Source organism: Cornus florida, unplaced genomic scaffold (genome assembly GCF_030987335.1).
Source record: "Cornus florida cultivar Cherokee Brave unplaced genomic scaffold, ASM3098733v1 CherokeeBrave_3.0.0_Hap2_Chr11, whole genome shotgun sequence".
Taxonomy (NCBI): Eukaryota; Viridiplantae; Streptophyta; class Magnoliopsida; order Cornales; family Cornaceae; genus Cornus; species Cornus florida.
In genome coordinates, this window is record NW_026775581.1 from 20364153 (window position 1) to 20372680 (window position 8528).

The following is an 8528-nucleotide window of genomic DNA, read 5'->3' on the forward strand; positions in this document are numbered from 1 at the left end:
ATCGATTTAGAGAGATTTGATCGAATGATCAACCGATTGAATTGGTTTCAGGTATTATTTAGTTCAAATTCAAAATGCATCTATTGCATGGTGGATAGGTTGAATTCCTTTTAGACTTCTTGTAGTCTTCGATCAATTGAACTTGTCGGACCTAGTGAGTCGACCTACGTATTCGGTGCCTGTATAATAAGTATTGGCGTGTTTTTATGTAGGATCTCAATGAAGGTCAGTAGTGTTCGGGAAATGTCATAGTGCAATCGGGACCTTTTGGTAGACAGTATTCGATTCGTCTTGGTTTGTGCTTATAGTTGGTATTATTTCACCATCATCCCAATTTTACCGCTGTGTTTATTCTTCCTTTGTCTATATTTCTCATTTCCAGATCTTTCTTACATTGAATATTAGGTGAGGATTGCCGTTCCTTTACAATTCATTACAAAGGGCTTATTCTATTTGTATAGATATAGTGGGGGAGCGTATTAAATCCTTGTTTGTCTATTAGCTCTCAGTTCTTGTCTTCGGCGTGGGGTAGAGCAGTTTGGTAGCTCGCAAGGCTCCTAACTTTGTTGTCATGGGTTCAAATCTTGTCTCTGCAACATTATATTTATTCTTGGGTAATTTTTATTTTTTGCATGTGTGAATAAGTGTGTGTTGCTTTTTGCTCGTTACTTTTTTGCTTGTTTGCAGTCACTTGAAGATGGACTTGGTGAAAATTAGAGAGCCTTTTGCGTGGCTGGACTTCTTACTTGTTATTGAAGATGGACTTCTTACCTCTGATTAGTTGAAAACAGAAGAGTATCTAATTTTCTGTTTTTGTTTATTGCTTTACCTCTCTCTTTGTTGTTTACAAACATTTGTTATCTTGCTTGTTTGAAGTTGATTTTGGGAGCGGTCTTTTGGAAGAGCTAAGAGAACCTTTACCTGGTTAGACTGCAGGAAATGATCGACGTTTCTGTTAGTTTGTATTAGGATATTGAGTCATTGGCATATCTTACCCAAAACCTGAGTTGTAATGTTTCAAAGTGCCTTGACTTCTTACATGCGCTGAGTTGAAAATTCTCTTTAAGTCTCTGTTTTTGATTTTTTGTTCTTGGTTTTGCTTGACCTCTCCATTCGGTGTTTATAAACATTTGTTATTTTACTTGTTTGAAGTTGATTTTGAGAGTGGTCTTTTGGAAGAGCTAACAGAACCTTTACCTGGTTAGACTGCAGGAAATGATCCATGTTTCTGTAAGTTTGTATTAGGATATCGAGTCAGTGGCATCATATCTTACCGAAAACCTGAGTTGTAATGTATCAAAGTTCCTTGAGTTGTTTATGGACATTTTTTTGAAGACATGGTGGACAAAAACTGAGAAGATCATTGTGGAATATTTGCTTCCTCAATCGCATAATTAGGTATCAGGTAAATGGACTTTAGTAAATAACTTAGTCTGACCTTTGATCTTGGTTTGACTCATAAACTGTTTTGATTCAAAACTTTAAGTTAATTTTTTTTTTTTTGAGAGCTTGCTAATACTGCTTTGATCTATCCAGTTAGATTTTATCGAATGATTAACAGATTGAATTGGTTTAAGGTAATATTTAGTTCAAAGTCAGAATGCATCAATTGCATGATCGATAGTTTGAATGCCTATGAGACTGCCAGTAAGTGTCAATCAATCGTACTTCTCAGACCTATGTATTATGTGCCTGTATAATAGTAGTGTGGTGTTTTTATGTAGGATCTCAATGAAGGCCTGCTGCTTTCGGAAAATTTCAAAGTTCAGTCGGGACCTTGTGGTAGGAATCATTCGATTCGTCTGGTTTGTGCTTATTTACGTTTTGAAAGTTGTGTAGCATTATATTTGCTATTATTTCACCATCATCCCAATTTTTACGTGTTTATTCTTCCTTCATCTATATTTTCTTTTTTCCACTATTTGTTCTGAAAATTCATGGATCTTTCATACTTGGAATATTAGGTGAGGATTGCTATTCCTTTACAATTCATTACAAATGGCTTATTCTATTTGTACAGATATGTGTTGAGTCATTGGCATATCTTAACCCCAAAACTGAGTTGTAATGTTTCAAAGTGGCTTGACTTCTTACCCGCTCTGAGTTGAAAACAGAGGAGAGTATCTAATGTTTCAGGCAGCATTCGATTCATTTTTGTTTGTGCTTATATTTGTTATTATTTCACCATCATCCCAATTTTTACCGCTGTGTTTATTCTTCCTTCATCTATATTTCTCTTTTCCTCTATTTGTTTTGAAAATTCATGGATCTTCTTACACTGAATATTAGGTGAGGATTGCTATCCCTTTACAATTCATTACAAATGGCTTATTCTATTTGTACAGATATGGTGGTGGAGCATGTTAAATCCTAGTTTGTCTATTAGTTCTCAGTTCTTGTCTTCAGCGTGGGGCAGAACAGTTTGGTAGCTCACAAGGCTCCTAACCTTGATGTCATGGGTTCAAATCCCGTCTCCGCAGCTTTATTTTTATTCTTGATTTTTATTTTTTATTTTTAACATATGTGAATAAGTTTGTTATGCTGGTTGTCCATTACGTTTTTGCTTGTAGTCACCTTATGATTGGCTTGGTGAAAGTTAAAAGAGCCTTTTGCGTGGCTGGACTTCTTACTTGTCATTGGACTGTACATCCTGTGATTAGTTGAAAACAGAAGATAGTATCTAATTCTGTGTCTTTGTTTTTCGTTCTTGGCTTTTGCTTGACCTATCTCTTTGGTGTTTACAAACGCTTGTTATTTTGCTTTATTTGTAGTTGTTTTTGAGAGTGGTCTATTGGAAGAGCTAAGAGAACCTTACCCGGTTAGACTGCAGGAAATGATCGATGTTTCTGTAAGTTTGTTTTAGGATATTGAGTCATTTGCATATCTTACCCAAAACCTGAGTTGTAATGTATCAAAGTGCCTTGAGTTGTTTATGGACATTTATTTTGAAGACATGGCAGACAAAAAATTGAGATCATTATGGTGGAATATTTGCATCCTCAATCACACAATTATGTATCAGGTAAATGGACTTCAGTAAAACCTTAGTTTGACCTTTGATCTTGGTTTGGCTCTGAAACTATTTTGGTTCTAAACTTTAAGTTTTAGATTTAGATTATTTTCGAAAGCTTGAAAGTTATGTGTTGTTCGATCCAGAGTGCTTAGATCGAATGATCAACCAATTGAATTGGTTTCAGGTGACATTTAAGTCAAAGTCGGAATGCATCGAATTCCTTTTAGACTTCTTGTAGGTCTTTGATCAATCGAACTTGTCGGACCTACATGTCTGGTGCCTTTATAACAGTAGTGGCGTGTTTTTATGTAGGATCTCAATGAAGGCCAGTAGTGTTCAGGAAATGTCATAGTGCAGTTGGGACCTTGTGGTAGGCAGCATTCGATTCGTGTTGGTTTGTGCTTATTTATGTTTTGAAAGTTGTGTAACTGTATATTTGGTATTATTTCACCATTTTCTGAATTTTTACCACTGTGTTTAATTTTCCTTCATCTATATTTTCTTTTCCACCATTTGTTCTGAAAATTAATTGATCTTTCTTACCAGGAATATTAGGTGGGGATCACTATTCCTTTAGAATTCATTATGAATGGGTTATTCTATTTGTACAGATGTAGCGGAGGAGTATATTAAATCCTTGTTTGTTTATTAGTTCACAGTTCTCGTCTTCAGCGTGTGGCAGTGCAGTTTGGTAGCTCGCAAGGCTCCTAACCTTGACGTTATGGGTTCAAATCCTGTATCTGTAACATTATAATTTATTCTTAGGGTTTTTTTTAAGCATGTTTGAATATGTGTGTTTTTCTGGTCGCTCTTTACTTTTTTGCTTGTTTGCAGTCAATTGAAGATGGACTTGGTGAAAGTTAAAGTGCCTTTTGCGTGGCTGGACTTCTTCCTTGTTATTGAAGATGGACTTCTTACCCGTGATTAGTTGAAAGCAGTAGAGAGGATCTAATTCTCTGTTTTTGTTTTTTGTTCTTGGATTCTGCTTGACTTCTCTCTTTGGTGTTTACCAACATTTGTTATTTTGCTTGTTTGAAGTTGATTTTGAGATCGGTCTTTTGGAAGAGCATAGAGAACCTTTACCTGGTTAGACTGCTGGAAATGATCGATGTTTCTGCAAGTTTGTATTAGGATATTTTGTCATTGGCATATCTTACCCAAAACCTTTGTTGTAGTGTATCAAAGTGCCTTGAGTTGTTTATGGACATTTTTGAAGACATGGTGGACAGAACATGAGAAGATTCATTGCGGATTATTTATTCTTTGCATCTTCAATCGGACAATTAGGTATCAGGTAAATGGACTTTAGTAAATAACTTTGTTTGACCTTTGATCTTGGTTTGGCTCATTAACTGTTTTTATTCAAAACCTTACGTTTTAGATTATTTTCAAAGACTTGCAAATTATGCTTTGATCAATCCAGATAGCTTTGATAGATACAGATAGCTTTGATTGAATGATCAGCCAATTGAAGTGGTTTCAGGTAATACTTGGTTTAAAGTCAGAATGCATCGATTGCATGGTCGATAGATCTGAATGCCTCTGAGACTCTGCCAGTAAGCTTCGATCAATCGTACTCGTCAAACCTACGTATTCGGTGCCTTTATAATAGTATTGGTGTGTTTTTATGTAGGATCTCAATGAAGGCCAGTAGTGTTCGGGAAATGTGATAGTGTGGTAGGCAGCATTCGATTCGTTTTGGTTTGTGCTTATATTTGTTTATTCTTCCTTCATCTATATTTCTCTTTTCCACCATTTGTTCTGAAAGTTCATGGATCTTTCTTACACTGAATATTAGGTGAGGGTTGGTATTCCTTTACAATTCATTACAAATGGCTTATTGTATTTGTACAGATGTAGTGGTGGAGCATATTAAATCCTTGTTTGTCTATTAGTTCTCAGTTCTTGTCTTCAGCGTGGGGCAGAGCAGTTTGGTAGCTAACAAGGCTCCTAACCTTGATGTCCTGAGTTCAAATCCCGTCTCCGCAGCTTTATTAATAAATTTGTTAGGCTGGTTGTCCGTCACTTTTCTGCTTTGTTGCAGTCACTTGAAGATTGGCTTGGTGAAAGTTAAAGAGCCTTTTGCGTGGCTGGACTTCTTACTTGTCATTTGACTGTACATCCTGTGATTAGTTGAAAACAGAAGATAGTATCTAATTCTCTGTTTTTGTTTTTGGTTCTTGGCTTTTGCTTGACCTCTCTCTTTGGTGTTTACATACGCTTGTTATTTTGCTTTATTTGTAGTTGTTTTTGAGAGCGGTCTATTGGAAGAGCTAAGAGAACCTTTACCTGGTTAGATTGCAGGAAATGATCGATGTATCTGTAAGTTTGTTTTAGGATATTGAGTCATTTTCATATCTTACCCAAAACCTGAGTTGTAATGTATCAAAGTGCCTTGAGTTGTTTATGGACATTTATTTTGAAGACATGGCAGACGAAAAATTGAGGTCATCATGGTGGAATATTTGCATCTTCAAGCGCACGATTATGTATCAGGTAAATGGACTTCATTAAAAACCATAGTTTGACCTTTGATCTTGGTTTGGCTCTTAAACTATTTTGGTTCTAAACTTTAAGTTTTAGATTTAGATTATTTTCAAAAGCTTGGAAGTTATGTGTTGTACAATCCAGAGAGCTTTGATGAAATGATCAACTGATTGAATTGGTTTCAGGTGATATTTAGGTCAAAGTCAGAATGCATCGATTGCATGGTGGATAGGGTGAATTCTTTTTAGACTTCTTGTAGTCTTCGAATTATCGAACTTGTCAGACCTACATGTCTGGTGCCTGTATAACAGTAGTGGCGTGTTTTTATGTAGGATCTCAGTGAAGGCCAGTAGTGATCCGGAAATGTCATAGTGCAGTCGGGACCTTTTGGTTGCCAGCATTCAATTCGTCTTGGTTTGTGAGTATTTACGTTTTGAAAGTTGTGTAACTGTGTAACTGTAACTGAGTATTTACGTTTTGAAAGTTGTTTAACAATCATCCCAATTTTTACCGTTGTGTTTATTATTCCTTCATTTTTATTTCTCTTTTCCACCATTCCATTTGTTCTGAAAATTCATGGATCTTTCTTACACTGAATATTCGGTGAGGATTGCTACTATTCTTTTACAATTCATTATAAATGGCTTATTGTATTTGTACAGATATAGTGGGGGAGCATATTAAATCCTAGTTTGTCTATTAGTTCTCAGTTATTGTCTTCAGTGTGGGGCAGAGCAGTTTGGTAGTTAACAAGGCTCCTAACCTTGATGTCATAGGTTCAAATTATTTTTATTCTTGGTTTTATTTTTATTTTTTTAAAACATATGTGAATAAGATTGTTATGCTGGTTGTCCGTTACTTTTTTGCTTGGTTGCAGTAACTTGAAGATTGGCTTGGTGAAAGTTAAAGAACCTTTTGTGTGGCTGGACTTCTTACTTGTCATTGGACTGTACATCCTGTGATTAGTTGAAAACAGACGATAGTATCTAATTCTCTGTTTTTATTTTTCGTTCTTGGCTTTTGCTTGACCTCTCTTTGGTGTTTACAAACGCTTGTTATTTTGCTTTATTTGTGGTTGTTTTTGAGAGCGGTCTATTGGAAGAGCTAAGAGAACCTTTACTTGGTTAGACTGCTAGAAATGATTGATGTTTCTGTAAGTTTGTTTTAGGATATTCAGTCATTTTTATATCTTTCCCAAAACCTGAGTTGTAATGTATTAAAGTGCCTTAAGATGTTTCTGGACATTTATTTTGAAGACATGGCAAACAAAAAATTGAGTTCATCATGGTGGAATATTTGCATCCTCAATCGCACAATTATGTATCAGGTAAATGGACTTCAGTAAAAACCTTAGTTTGACCTTTGATCTTTGTTTGGCTCTTAAACTATTTTGGTTCTAAACTTTAAGTTTTAGATTTATATTATTTTCGAAAGCTTGGAAGTTATGTGTTGTTCGATCGAGAGAGCTTTGATTGAATGATCAACTGATTGAATTGGTTTCAGGTGATATTTGGGTCAAAGTCAGAATGCATCGATTGCATGGTGGATAGGGTGAATTCCTTTTAGTCTTCTCATATTCTTCGAATTATGGAACTTGTTGGACCTACGTATCTGTTGCCTGTGTAACAGTTGTGGCGTGTTTTTATGTAGGATCTCAATGAAGGCCAGTAGTGTTTATTCTTCCTTAATCTATATTTTTCTTTTCCACCATTTATTCTGAAAATTCATGGATCTTTCTTATTTGGAATATTAGGAGAGGATTACTATTCCTTTACAATTCATTATAAATGGGTTATTCTATTTGTACAGATATAGTGCAGGAGCATATTAAATCCTTGTTTGTCTATTCGTTCACAGTTCTCGTCTTCAGCGTTTGGCTGAGCAGTTTGGTAGCTCGCATGGCTCCTAACCTTTTGACGTTATGTGTTCAAATCCTTTATCTGCAGCATTATTTTTTCTCTTTGAGTTGGTTATTTTTTTTAATTTTTTTTTTAAACATGTGGGAATAAGTTTGTTTTGCTGGTTGCTCATTACTTTTTTGCTTGTTTGCAGTCACTTTAAGAGGGACTTAGTGAAAGTTTAAGTGCCTTTTGAGTGGATGGACTTCTTACTTGTTAATGGACTGTACATCCTGTGATTAGATGAAAACAGAAGAGAGTATATAATTATCTGTTTTTGTTTTTTGTTCTTGGATTTTGCTTGACCTCTCTCTTTGGTGTTTACAAACACTTGTTAGTTTGCTTGTTTGTGGTTGATTTTGAGAGCGGACTTTTGGAAAAGCTCAGAGAACCTTTACCTCGGTAGACAGCAGGGAATTTTTTTTATTGTAAGTTTGTATTAGGATATTGAGTCAGTGGTATATCTTACCCAAAACCTGAGTTGCTATATATATCAAATGCCTTGAGTTGTTTATGGACAGTTTTTTGAAGACATGGCAGATAAAAAATTGAGAAGGTCATGGAGGAATATTTGCATCCTCAATTGCACAATTAGGTACAGGTAAATGGTCCTTTGAGCTTGGTTTGGCTCCGAAACAGTTTTGATTCCAAACATTTAAGTTTTAGATTTTTTTCTAACGTTTGGAATTTATGCGTTGATCGATCTAGAGAGATTTTTGATTGAATGATCAACCGATTGAGTTGGTTTTAGGTATTATTTAGTTTCAAAATAAGAATGCATCGATTGCATGGTGGATAGGTTGAATTTTGTCGGATTTCTAGGAAATAAATTAGTAAATTCAATTTTTGAAAATAAAATCTGAAACTACTATTTATCGTAGAATTTTGCTGATTTTGTGGGTTTCCTGATTTGGTGGCCTTCCTCTACTATTTATCTTGTAATCGTCTCTCTTGAAAGATAAGAAGACTGAATATTTTTCTTCTTAAAAAAACCTTCATGGTATCAGAGCCTTGTGCTTTTTTTCTATTTTCTAATGATGTCGTACAAGTCGGCGATGACCGGCGCCCAAGGAAATCCTATCGTCTCTTCTGATACTTCCGAAACCATTCCGCCCAATCCCACTATTTCT

At 35.4% G+C, this 8528-nt stretch overlaps 1 long non-coding RNA gene across 2 annotated transcripts in view; it reads left to right on the forward strand.

Annotated features, from left to right (window-relative positions):
* The first annotated feature begins 99 nt into the window (after window positions 1-99).
* Window positions 100-8528, forward strand: part of LOC132285097 (uncharacterized) — an 11905-nt gene continuing 3476 nt past the window's right edge. Inside the window, exons 1-6 of one of the 2 annotated variants that reach the window (XR_009472432.1) lie at window positions 100-4569; window positions 4647-5335; window positions 5439-5509; window positions 5686-5733; window positions 5833-6827; window positions 7004-8528. The exon at window positions 7004-8528 is cut by the window's right edge and continues 3476 nt beyond it. This is a non-coding gene — a long non-coding RNA (uncharacterized LOC132285097). Of the gene's footprint in view, window positions 4570-4646; window positions 5336-5438; window positions 5510-5685; window positions 5734-5832 lie in introns of both variants that reach the window. The other variant, XR_009472431.1, reaches the window with a different exon arrangement.